The sequence below is a fragment of the Pagrus pagrus genome (assembly GCF_965226575.1).
Source record: "Pagrus pagrus genome assembly, chromosome: 1".
Lineage (NCBI taxonomy): Eukaryota > Metazoa > Chordata > Actinopteri > Spariformes > Sparidae > Pagrus > Pagrus pagrus.
In genome coordinates, this window is record NC_140185.1 from 4122152 (window position 1) to 4135842 (window position 13691).

Here is a 13691-nt window from a genome sequence, read left to right on the forward strand (position 1 = left end):
TTTCATTTCATTCATTAGATCTGTTACACAATTAAGAAGATATGACCTTTTGTAACAACACCACATTTTTAGGTGAGCAAAAGTACAGGAACAGATAGACTAAAAACTAAATATAGATTAAAGTGAATAATACTTAATATTTAGTTGCAAATCCTTTGCTTGCAATAACTGCATCAAGCCTGCGACCCACTGACATCACCAAACCTTTGCATTCTTCTTTTTCGATGCAATTGTGATGTGATTTCTCTTTCAGTTGTTGTTTGTTTCGGGGGGGTTTTCCCTTCGGTCTCCTCTAAAGCGGGTAAAATGCTCAAAAGGGTTTAAGTCTGGAGATTGACTTGGCCAGTCTAAAACCTTCCACTTCTTTCCCCTGATGAACTCCTTGGTTCTTGTGGTAGTGTGTTTTGGGTCGTTGTCTTGCTGCATGACGTAGGATCTCCCAATCAGTTTGGTTCCATCTCTCTTTAAAGTTAATTTTGCTGCTGCCATCATGTGTTACATCATCAATGAATATCAATGAGCCCATCCCAGAAGAAGTCATGCAAGCCCAAGCCATGATATTACCTCGACCTTGTTTCACAGATGAGCTTGTGTGTTTGGGATCATGAGCAGATCCTTTCTTTCTCCACACATTAGCCTTTTCATCACTTTGGTAAAGGTTAATCTTTGTCTCATCAGTCCACAAAACTTTGTCCCAGAACTTGAGAGCCTCGTCTCTGTACTTTTTTGGCAAATTCCAATCTGGCCTTCTTATTTTGACTGCTAATGAGTGGTTTGCATCTTCTGGTGTGGCCTCTGTACTTTTGTTCCCAAAGTCTTCTGCGAATGGTGGATTGTAATACCTTCACTCCTGCCCTCTGGAGGTGGTTGGTGATGGGGTTGTTTTAGGTTAGTTTTTCTTTACAGCTGTCACAATGTTTTGTCATCAGCTGCTGATGTTTTCCTTTGACTAACAGTTGGACGTCTGTTGCTGAGTACACCAGTGGTTCCTTTCATCTTCAGGACAGTCCAAATGGTTGTACTGGCTATGGCCAATGTTTGTGCAATGGCTCTGACTGATTTTCCATCTTCTCTCAGCTTCAAAATTGCTTGCTTTCTCCCATAGACAGCTCTCTGGTCATCATGTTGGTTACACCTTTTTAACTATAAATGCGGTCTGCAAAGGCAAAGCCCAAAGCTGAAACTGAGAGCAGACATTCAGCGCTATTTATTGTTTGAATAATCAATTTGACAGGACACACCTGGGCAGCAAAAAACAGTCAGTAACATGTTCCAATAATTTTGCTCACTCACAAAATGGGTGGGTTCAAACAAAAGGTGCTATCTTCTTAGTTTTTTTAACAGATCTAGATGTAAATACCTGGAAATGGAAGGACAGGAGGGAGGTGGAGTGCCAAAGCAATGAAATCAATAAAACATTTATTAAACTATACTAATACTAATTCGAAACGCAAAACAAAAACCTGCCTATCTTTTCTTAAAAAAGAGTGTTCAAAACAACTTTCAAAACAATACACGTGGCATTCATCCACCGCTAAACTAGTGTTTTTAGACAGAGGTAACTATGTGTCAAATGTATAGGGCACCCCAACTTACCTAACTCCTTTCTCCCACCACATACCTTCAAAAATCACCACAAAACCAATTCTGCCAGAGTATCTGGATCGTGTGAGGCTCCCTTTTATCGGGCCTCCAGACAGGGGATTGGCCACGCCAAAAGTCATTGCAAAAGTGGGCGGTGGCTTCATGGCCTCTCAGGTGCAGCTCATCACCTTGTCAGCACCTGAAGGAAAACTAGGGGAGAGAGAGACAGAGAGGAGAGAGGGAGAAAGAAAACAAAACCCTCTGCTCCTGCTGGGCACATAACAACCGGCAATCCTACTAAAATTAGGTGGTTAACTCCTTTCCCAATTCCAGGAGATGATTTTGCCTTTCTCTCTTCTCTCTCTCTTTTTTTCCCGTGTGTCACAATTGTTATCACAAACCTTCTGGACAAACAGGGAACAGAGGAAAGCAGCAGATCATATACCTCCTCAGACTACATCCAGAAAACACTAAACTTGTTTTTAAAAATTCTTAATCATTAACATTCTGAATTAGACACACTGTTTGTTTTCCGGTGTAAGGGAACTCACTTTTCTATCTAATCTCTGTTGTGAGTCGGGCAGCTGACAAGGATTGTGTACTGACACAGAGCTCACTGACAATGTAACAGAAGGTACTTTTTATTATCTATGACTTTCAAACTCAGTGCCAACTACGATACTGGAATTTTGAACCTTGATACAATACCTTGAGAAATATAGACATGGGGTAAAATTGCCACAACATTGAAGGAATAAAATTTCAGATTTTTATTACAGATATTTAATACAGCTTGTGTACTGTGTGTTAAGCACAACAGCATCTAAGTTTATTTACTTCTGGAAGACTTGGGACTATGTAGCTACTACGGCTGTGCATGTGTCAAGAAAGGAAAAAATGTAGCTACTACAGTATTGATGCTGCAAAAAATGAGCATTGTATCAATACTTGACATGATATTTCAATACTTTTGACAACACTACTGAACAAGGTTCCAGCTGCTTGAACAGAGACACATGGAAAGGTGTCAACAAGCCATTGTCTTTAACTTCAACACCCGTGAAAGGATTGCATCTGAAAAGGGATAAAAATTAGCATGTTCACCTGGGTGTTGTTTCCATCACAGCTGATCAGAGCTGGAGCGGATAAAAACCTGTAACTACTGCAGTCATTTGAGGCGGTAGTTAATGCAGATTATACCCATTCCCATTAAGGACAAAACCCAGATGTGAGTGTTAGTGGGTTTTTTTGTCCACTGTGAAATAGCCCATAGAAACATGCAGAGCTGTGAACTGTGCACAAATTTCTGTTTATGCTGTGAATCTTTCGATTTTTAGGGTGTGAATCCCGCTGGGTGGCCATAGAGCCAGATGTGCTAAACATCATGTCGATGAACAGAGAGCTGCTGGTAGTTGTGTGGGAGGTATTTTTGTTTTGTGTGTGTGTATGTGTGTGCGTGTGTGTGTGTGTGTGTGTGTGTGTGTGTGTGTGTGTGTTAACACACACTTCTGGCAGCCAGAAGTGTGTGTTAAGTGCTGTGTATGCGTGAAGGAGTGTGTGCGTGGGAGGAGGGGTCAGAGGGTGTCATACTTGTGTTTACACTGCTCACGAAAAGCATCACTCCTAAGATGTTAGCATGTCAGGCCTCTTCATTACCAGCATTAGGCTAATTAGCATGGCCATGTTGACTCAGAGTGTGTGTGTGTGCATGTGTGTGTGTGTGCATGTGTGTATACTGTATGTCACATGAGTTGTTATGGATGCCATGCTGGAGCTGACAGGCAGCCTGTAGTCAAACATGGAGGCTGGCAGTTGACAAAGAGCACAGTCTGTCACAGTGATACATGCTTGCTCTCTCTCTCTCTCTCTCTCTCTCTCACTCTCTCTCTCTCTCCCTCCCTCTCCCTCTCCATGTCTCCGCCTAATTGGGCCCTCTGGATATCTCCACTCCTGAGGATGTTTGTATATGAGCATATACAGTGATATGTGGCAGAGTTGGGAGCATGCAGACTATTGTGTACACTGCTGTCAAAGCCTGCTCGGGAACCCTTCACTTTATGAGGTGATCTTACACTTTTTAGTCCATATCTGAATAATGTTCACTAGTTTAAGCTACAGCTCCTGCATGTAATGCCATTTGCAACTCAGAACTTCCAAACTGCTTACAACAACAACATTTCTAGCGACAGAGTAGAGCAATGGCGGATAAATATCTTATTTCAGATCAAATCATTAGACATACAGATAGAGGTCACTAAGCCAATCCACTTATAGGAACACTGATTCTTTTGTATGATTCTTTTTTTAAATCCCATTTGGTAATATATTTGCTTCATCTTTGCTCCTTGTCATAATGATAAAAACTACAAGATCCTCATTTAAGCTACAATATGACAAGTGTGACACATCTCCCAAGTGACACCCATGTGTAAATACCCCGAGGGGGCTTCAGGGAGGGTAAGACGAAATGGACGACTGATGTTCAAAAGAGCCAAAGTAAGAAAAAAAAGATTATAAACACTATGTCACTTAGACTATCAGTCAGTACTGAAAACTTCTCTCCCCTCTCCCTCTGTCTATCTCTCTCTCTCCCCCATCTTTCTTTTTCAGCTCCTTCTCTGAAAGAAAGTATTAATTTATTAAATTTCCTCTCCATTTAACGACCCCATTTGGAGAATTTGCGTTTGATCCTCACCGGCTTGGCGAGGCGTGAAGATGGCAGGACGGGGAAGGGAGGAGATGGATCTGTCAGCGTGTCACATAAATATCTTATTAGCCAGTGATCTTATCATCATAAAGCAGCCCATTTATACAGTTAGGCATGTCATGTTGGTCAATTGCACAAAAAAGAAAAAAAAATCCAACTGCATGCAATATTAAACCTTCAAATCTCATGCCAACACCATTAGGGGAGTCTGATACTCTCTTCTTTCTGTCTACCGTCTCTCTTCTCCTCTCCTGGATATGTCTGTGTCATGAATCAGATGGTTCTCTATTCATTTTTTCCCTTCCACTACCAATCATCTGTTCTTTTCTGGTTATTTTTTTCCAATTGGCGAAGGAGAGCATTAGGCTGCAGTTCATATGGGGGGGGTTAATGGCAGTCAGTCAAACGTGGAGGTGGCAGGCCTCCTGCTGCTAAAGCTAGATACACATGCACACACACACAGGAGATGGTTACTGTAAACATTTTCTTCTGGTTTGTATTCAGATGGTGACTTCTCAATTAATAATAATTGCCCACTTTACACTCATCTTACTAACCTGATAAGAGGGTACAAGCTAAATGCTAATCTGGGTTGTAAGCGTGTTCTCACAAGAGCTTTGACTACTACTCCCTGGATGTTTTCAGAAGATTTCTGTTAGTATTCTCCTAAAAGTGTTAGAATTGAACATAATTCAAAGACATGAAATGACCCATTTTATTATTGTATTACACATATTATCTATCATTAAATATTAAGTTTCTGTCAATAAAACTAGACTATGTGCGTTGATGTTACATTGTAATTTATTTCCATTAACAAAGATGATAATGACAGTCATTAAAGGGAAGTTTAAGTTGATTTTAATTGTACAAATGCAGAAAGTTTCAAGGTTTTTGTTTGAGGAACCCCAGACTTCATTGTTTTCCTACCACTTGTGAAACCAAACCAATGTGTTGAACTTGACAGAACTAAATTCATGGAGAGAGTTTGAATTAATAAAAAAAGGAAGTGAAGGTCAGCTCTCGCGCCGTGAACAGTCTGAAGAAATTGATCATTTTCAGACTGTTTTTGACTGACAACCGATCCGAATTGTAGTGGTACATGTGTTTGGTTTTGGTTTTTGAGTTAATGGAGTTAATATAACAAAGGTTCAGGAACTGGACCACGCCACTCCTCCTTGCTGATCTGCCACCCAGGCCCAGCCAATCAAACCACCTGCGTCTCATCAATCCAACCACCTGTGCCACATTAACTCAATCACCTACGTCGCCCTGATTCAATCACCTGCAAAATCTTTACATGCAAGCCTTACCATTTCTCTCCCGTTCGTCTCAAGTTCTGACGTTCGTTCGCACTAAGACAAGCATTTCAAAGCTAAAAAATTGAAAACCTTACCACCTTCCGACGAACCAAGAGCTGTTTCTTAATTCCTCTGGCGACGATTTTTTCGACAATCGTTCCGTCATCTCCGAATCTCCTCCATCCATGATCAGCTTCACTCCGGCATGGCCAACCAGGCAGCCACCACGCCTGCGCTCCACCATCCGCGTCCTCCGGCAGCACATCGTCCACTACTCCACATCCAGCGGCTCCAGCCAAACACCACGAACGCGACTTCACCCACGCAGAGGTTGCAGTCTTCCCCGCCGTACTGCAGGTGAAAGCCGGTATCCCGGACACCACGTGTTCGACCGGCCAGCCTCACGGCACCCGACCCGCAGCCGCACAGCTGCCAACCCGAGACTCCCGGATCCGTTTTGTCTTCCCTCCACATCCCGTCCCGCCAGACCGACAGCAAAGCCCGGCTTTTCCTGCTGCTCGCAGCATCCCGGACACCCATAACACATCTAGCTGCTGCTTTCTCCACACCTGCTCCACATGCGGCGGACAATACCGACTGACCACCCACTCTGACTAAGTCAATACCTCCAAACCCCATCGACATCACCACCCCAATGTCCGCTCAAAACACCACCCCAACTAGTCAGTTTGTCCACTCCCTCACCAACGTTTCCACTGTCAATTTCCACCCAGGCATTAAATTTGTCCCTGACTCCTCATTCCTCCTGGGCATTCCCCTTTCCAACACAAACAGTCAGCAAGTTAAAGTGAAACTCTCGCCAAAAAGCAACCGAGGCTTTATTTATGATTGGGTATGAGTCAAACCTTCACGTACAAGCACACTCATGACCAAAGAGGCACTTTTAAGATTTACCGTAGTTTCGTTTTGGGGCAAGCTCATTTTGAACGGGAGTACATAGGGCATACCACGACGGCATCAAAATGTCTATTTTTAGACCACTAAGAAGGCTCCACACATCATGAAACTTTACTGGTAGCATCACCAGGGTCTCTACTCATGACACGAGCAGTAAGAACATTGTTTGTGTACACAAAGTGTGTGAAAAAGACGGTTTTGAACTACTTACGCTTAGCTACTGGGACTCCGGCGCGCCGCCGCCATTCCAGGCAAAAAGTGTCGATCTCCGAGTGCGGCCATCATGACGGAGAGTAACGGTGGGACGCTCCTCGGGCTTATTTCCAGATGAATTCGCGGATAATTCGTTGTTCTGTCGTTAGTCAAAAGCAACACTGACGTCCATGTTGACAAGGGAGCCACATATTACAAACAGTACGGCATCAACAGCCGGTGATGTCACGTAACCTCTCGCGTGGTTGTTGTTGCCGGAAGCCACGGAGTACACTACCGCTCACCCGACCGACACATCACAACACAACAGCGAAGAAGACGGAGAGGAGACACCTGAAGACATGGCTGGGTATGATGAATATGAATTAACGGACGAGGTGTTCGAGTTTGACGGACGTCCGTACCTTTTCGAGCCCGAGCTTACGGACGAAGAGATCCAAGAGCTTGACGAAAGGGCGAGGAGAGAGACAGAGGAGCCGGCGGCGGAACTCGACCCAAGCTCGTCTGATCGGTGTTCGGGGAACTGGTGGTGTACGTGTGGGCACTGTGAAGTAATGGCCACCGAAACCGAGTGTTTGTGCTGCCGTGAATGGGACCTTCGTCATGATCAAGAATCCCAAGCACTGTGTGTCATTGAAATTGAAGATTTCCCCTCCCTTATAAATCGGACAGTGCTTCAAACCTTTTTCCATGTCCCCAAAATCAACTGGAAGCGTCGACCCACCCCAGCTGGACCGGAGGGACAGCTATCTGACGAGTAAGTAGCCTAGACAATTTTTGTAATGCTGGCTGTATATGTTTTGAATGATTTGCGTTTGTTATTTATTTCTTTTGCAGGCTACATTTTGCCACAGTACTTACAGTCTATTATAACTAAGTATTGTTGTCCTTTGCTTCCCTCCCCAGCCAGTGCAGACTTGTGGCCTATCGCATTGTTCTTGAGTGGGGTCTGAGAGGTGAGCGCCTGGGAAGGGGTCAAAGAAGAGTGCTGCCAAGCTGTGTGGTAACAGCAATTCGAAGGAAGTACCCCTCCCCCAGTGGAGACTACAAAGGTTTCCAGGAGGCAGAGGAAATGTCAAGGATGCTGTGATTGTCTGTAATGTCAGCCTTCTTACATACTTTTTGTAAACATATGTGGAAATTGTTTCCCTAAACATCAGTATAGTATGTGTACTGACTCTTATACCCACCCTACATACTTGCATTACATTACTTTTGTACAGTTTTCCTATCTTTTGTAAATTTTATCTATCATATATATATATATATATATATTCTTTTTTAGAAAAGGTATTTTATTCTTGTGTGATTTTTGTATGACTGTATATATTTGAGTGATTATATATTTTTCTTTTTATTTTATGTGTGATTGTTATACGCACCATTGCACCAAGAGAAATGTCTTGTTTGTGTAAAAACCTACCCGGCAATAAATCTCTTCTGATTCTGAAAAATGTTCTCAAAGAATGAATGCCTTTGTTGTCTTTAGTGAACTTCTTTATTTACAAAACTTTATACAAAGAACAAAATATCTGTATATACATACAAAGTATAACAAATACACATGTTCAAGGTAGATTTATTACTTGAATCGTGACATGCTCTTAGCCACCAAGTCAGACTTATCAGGCCTTGGTACTGGGGCTATGTTCTGTAAAAGTCTTTTATCTCGTGGCAGAGGACGGAGACGAGGCTGAATGCTGTCTTCATCCCTCATCTTCAGCACTGTCTCCACGAGGCCTTGGCGGAAAGCCTGTGATGTCTGCACATAAATGGGCCTGGCCACCCATTGATGACTTGCTTTGGAGTATGCACACGAATAGCGTGGATCTCCTAAAAGACCAAAATAAGCAGGTTAAACTTGCATGAAGGTACTGATCTGATCTGTAAAGTATTTTATATGATTACGACAATCACATTCAGAAAAAAAAACGTTCTCCTACCCTCTGGTGTTGTTGCCTGTTGCCTGCTGACATTGGCATTGTGGTCCATGATTGCCAGCTGGGTGCGGGCTCTCATTGAGTCATAGTGGAAGTGAATCCTCTTCGGGGCATATTTCAGCAGGGAAGAGTGGAATACTTCCAGAGATCCTGTGTAGGTGCAAATGCTACCAATCAAAATATATTACACAAAGAAGAGGGAACTATATACAGTGTTCCATAAAAGTTATATACTATGTGTGCCACTATTACATATGTGGCTAACTGAGTGGCAGAGTAGAACAAAGCTACCATTCCTTAGAGCTAAGGACCTGCTTTTATTATGAGGCTAAAAGAATGAACATGAAAGTAAAAATGTTGATTATTGTGAAGGCATACCAGTGTGCTTGAAAAGAGCCATCTGCTTCAAGTCACGCAGGAGGGCCTGGTTTAGGATGACATCTTGCAGAGCCCGGAAGGCTGGAGAATCTTCCCGTATCCACCTTTTCCTTCTTTGGTCCTGCTCAGTCATGGGATCATGGAAACAGGTGTGTTGAACGCCACTCTCCTCCCACCTATGGACACCGCAAATGTGGTGAAGTAGCGATTTCCATCGCCGAACGCACTCCTGAAAAACAAAAGTCTGTGTATTACACTAGGGAAGTTTGGATGACAAATATTGCAAAACAGAAAAAATGCATGAATGTCCCTGTGCTGTTTGGTGTTGTTACCTGTTAAAAAATAAGTTATTTTAAAGAAAATACTATAACTTGACTAATGTGACTCATTTCAAATTACTGTATAACTTCATTATTACCTCTCCATCACCATGGCTCGAGCTGCATGACCAGTAGAGGTGATTACTGATGGATTTCAGCCATGGCCGCAGATCTTCATTTGCTTTCTTGCTTGCCACTGCCAGGAGTTTCTTCATTACACCTAGTGAATTGATTGAAAATGGAAAACCTTTTCAGCATTTTGACAACCTCAAACAAAGAAACAAATGTATTTGGTGTGGGTATGTTGATTTGATGTTATAGATGTGGTGCTTACCTTTGTTGACATGCCATGGATCGTATTCATGTCGAATTTGGCCATAGTTTTCCCTCATTATCTTACGGATGGATGGAGCTCTGTCAGTGGTGATGACTCCAATATCCAGTCCACTGGAGAGAAGATGGTCCAGGCCTCTCTTGAAACCCTCAGCCTCCATCGCCACTGAACTGGTTGTTTCTGAAACCTACAGAATAATATTGCTTTTTAGAGAGAGCATGTCATGGTGCCAGTATTTTCTTTTCACAGTTCAATTATGTATGCTCATTTACCTGTACCAGCTCAAAATGAACAATTTGCTGAAATCATCCTGGAATGAGTATGTGGAGTATTTACTGCTAAAACCTAGGGTTAGAAAAATAAATATAAGTACACGTTCACATGAATACATATATTCACATGTAAATGTAGTTAGAATGCATACAAATCTGTCAACATTCAATTAATATTCATGCTTACCAGGACTGTCACACCTAGCATCACCACACAATTCTGCTCTCTTCCCTGAGACACATAGATGTGTTAGGCGCTCCATGATGTTGTCCTGTTGGCTTCTGTAAGTGCGTTGTATGACTGGAACAAGGTACGCTGTCTGAATCCTGTAGAACTGTGCTTCGCTTGGAATTGCGATATTAACTAGTCCGGCCCAGTCTTTTATATCAGTGTATGTAGCTCCAGTAAATAACAGGGCTGCACACATCAGGAGGTTGGTTCGTCCCATTTCCCTCTGGTCAGGACACGATTGCCAGTGTCCAGAATGTGCATTTAGGCATGTCCAGTGGATTCTAATTTGGCCAGCTTGCGTTATGACCCTCTTCTCCTCTATGGCTATACCACATTGGTGGCATGTTTTAAAAAGATCCATGAGGTTTGCCTCATCAACCACCCATTTTAGTCCCGCCCATCCTTTGGCTTTTGCTGCGCCATTTGATGCTGAGCCAGAACCTGAGCTGCTGGAAGTGGAGGTCTCACTGAGTGCCACGAAGCTCTCATCAGCCTGGTCATGCAGCTCCATGTCTTCAAAGCTAAGGCTCATTTCGTGGACAGATGAGTGTGCTGTAGATTGCTCTAGGTCGTCCTGTACAATGCATCAAATGATATACGTGTTGAAATTATGAAAAGAATGAAGTATTCACTCAAGAATATAATATCAACATCGCCACTAAAGGCAACCGTGTATGAGGGGAAAAAAACAACTAACCTGAGCAAGAAGTCCACTGGCTGCACTTTGGACAGTCGAGTGCAACACCGATGTTGTACTACTGCCCTGCTAATTAGAAAAAAACATGCACTGTGTGAATTCAGTGATGTCATAATTTAATGTCATACTTCCGATGAAAAGCTTACCTCTGAAAGTCGCCATGTTGGTGGCCACGGGAGGTACGTTCCAGACAACGATGGCTTGGTGCGTGGCCTCACTGTTGCCTGTGCTGGACTTGTCAGGGAGAGGGCAAGGGCAGAGTGTAGACCAGAGCTTTGTGATCTTTGAGTGTGATCACTCTTCTTCGGGGTGGACTGTGGCACTCCAGCCAGTTCAGCGTCTTCCAAAGTAACCGCTGTCTCAGAACCACTTGCCTAGATTGTGTGAAAAAATATTATCAAAAGACTGATCTTCATCAAGTTATTATCTTACTTTGACCATATTGACATGCAGAAAACATTTTTGAAACTACTTTGCACCAAAACCTTTATGTCTAAGTAGTGCTAGTAGAGGCATTAGTAGTAGTGCCCAACCAATTTCAGGACAGGCTGGGCTGTGTGTGATCAAAATTACATTAGTAACTGTCCTTGTTGGCATCATGCTAATCTTGGATAGGCGTCCCACATTGTTGGCATGAGCAAGAATAAGCATAGCCTTACCCCACCCCCCACCCATTTCAACATGGCTCCTATTGTAACACGTTCAGGTTAGGCTACCTGAGAAACTCACAAGACCCCCATTCTATCCACCAACTAACTGACATAGCAGTAAAGGCAGACTTTTCAAATGCCATGTAAAATTTCACACCATGTACAGATCCGAGCAATTATTTTACGACTTCGTGATTCAAAGACTAGCAAAAACACAAAGTTTAATGATGCACCCATCCCCCATCCCAGCTAGAAACTGTCGTCGCTAACATTTCGGTAGAATATAACCAAAAGTGCTTTACCTCCACTCTGTCTGCAGCCACTTGGACAGCTCTTGGAATAGCATTTTTCCGCAAATGTGCTCTCTTTGTTTTCCCCTGTATTGCAGCCATCGTGAAGTCGTCCTGGTCAAAGTGGTCACTACAAACTCTGTAGTCCATCTTTTGTAGCGTCTCGATTGGCGTGTTGATGTCGACTTGCAACACAATTAGCCACTGGTTCAGGATATCCCGACTGTACCTGCACGGCAGTCTGTGAAAAGTTTCAGGAGTATTACTTTTCATCTTCTTCTCGCATCCGGGAAAAGCACAAACACGAACCATCTTGATTGACGCTGTGACAACTTCGGTGTCTCCTCTCCGTCTTCTTCGCTGTTGTGTTGTGATGTGTCGGTCGGGTGAGCGGTAGTGTACTCCGTGGCTTCCGGCAACAACAACCGCGCGAGAGGTTACGTGACATCACCGGCTGTTGATGCCGTACTGTTTGTAATATGTGGCTCCCTTGTCAACATGGACGTCAGTGTTGCTTTTGACTAACGACAGAACAACGAATTATCCGCGAATTCATCTGGAAATAAGCCCGAGGAGCGTCCCACCGTTACTCTCCGTCATGATGGCCGCACTTGGAGATCGACACTTTTTGCCTGGAATGGCGGCGGCGCGCCGGAGTCCCAGTAGCTAAGCGTAAGTAGTTCAAAACCGTCTTTTTCACACACTTTGTGTACACAAACAATGTTCCTACTGCTCGTGTCATGAGTAGAGACCCTGGTGATGCTACCAGTAAAGTTTCATGATGTGTGGAGCCTTCTTAGTGGTCTAAAAATAGACATTTTGATGCCATCGTGGTATGCCCTATGTACTCCCGTTCAAAATGAGCTTGCCCCAAAACGAAACTACGGTAAATCTTAAAAGTGCCTCTTTGGTCATGAGTGTGCTTGTACGTGAAGGTTTGACTCATACCCAATCATAAATAAAGCCTCGGTTGCTTTTTGGCGAGAGTTTCACTTTAAGTACACAGTCAAATCTAGTGTAGGATCCAGCACATCCCTATAATTCCTCGGCACCATCCCCGACACACCTACCTCACAAGCCTCCATCCCAACCGGGAAGCTACACCGTATCCCCTCCGCTGCACTAAGCACCAGCTCCTCCCCCTGCTTGGATGCCCTTGACTTCGCTGTTTGCACCAGCCCTCATTTCTATCCTTCATCTCCCACTTAAAATTCAAATCCTTGGCACCAGACTCGGATTCTCGAACCCCTTTGCGTCTCGTCCAATGTACTCGAAACCCCTTTCCGTCTCATGCAACGCACTCGAACCCCCTTTCCCCCTCATCCAACTACCTCGACCCCTCTCTCTCTCATCCAACTACCTCGACCACTCTCCCCCTCATCCAACTAGCTCTCCCCCTCATCCGACTACCTCGACCCCTCTCTCCCTCATCCAACTAGCTCGACCCCTCTCTCCGACATCCAACTACCTCGACCCCTCTCTCCTACCCTCATCAAGCCCTATCAATTCAATTAAAATTACCTTGACCCTAAACCAAACCCCTTTCATCTCACTACACCTCATGGTGCAGTTTCAAGTTATTCCATACCCTTCACAACCTCCCTTTCCCCTCCATTGACATCGTAACAATAACCAGCTTCATCACATACGCCCATGCGGTTCTCAAAATCAGAACGTCCACCATCCAAGTACATCTAGGCGGCATCAACTTCTTCATCAAACTGCTCTCCGGAGCTCCAGCCCCTTCCGTTTCTCATCCCCACGCCACCATAATGATCAACAGCCTACACAAAGCAGAAACCCAGCTTGCACCAAAACGCTTACCCTTAACTGCAGACCTCTCCAACTGCCAACT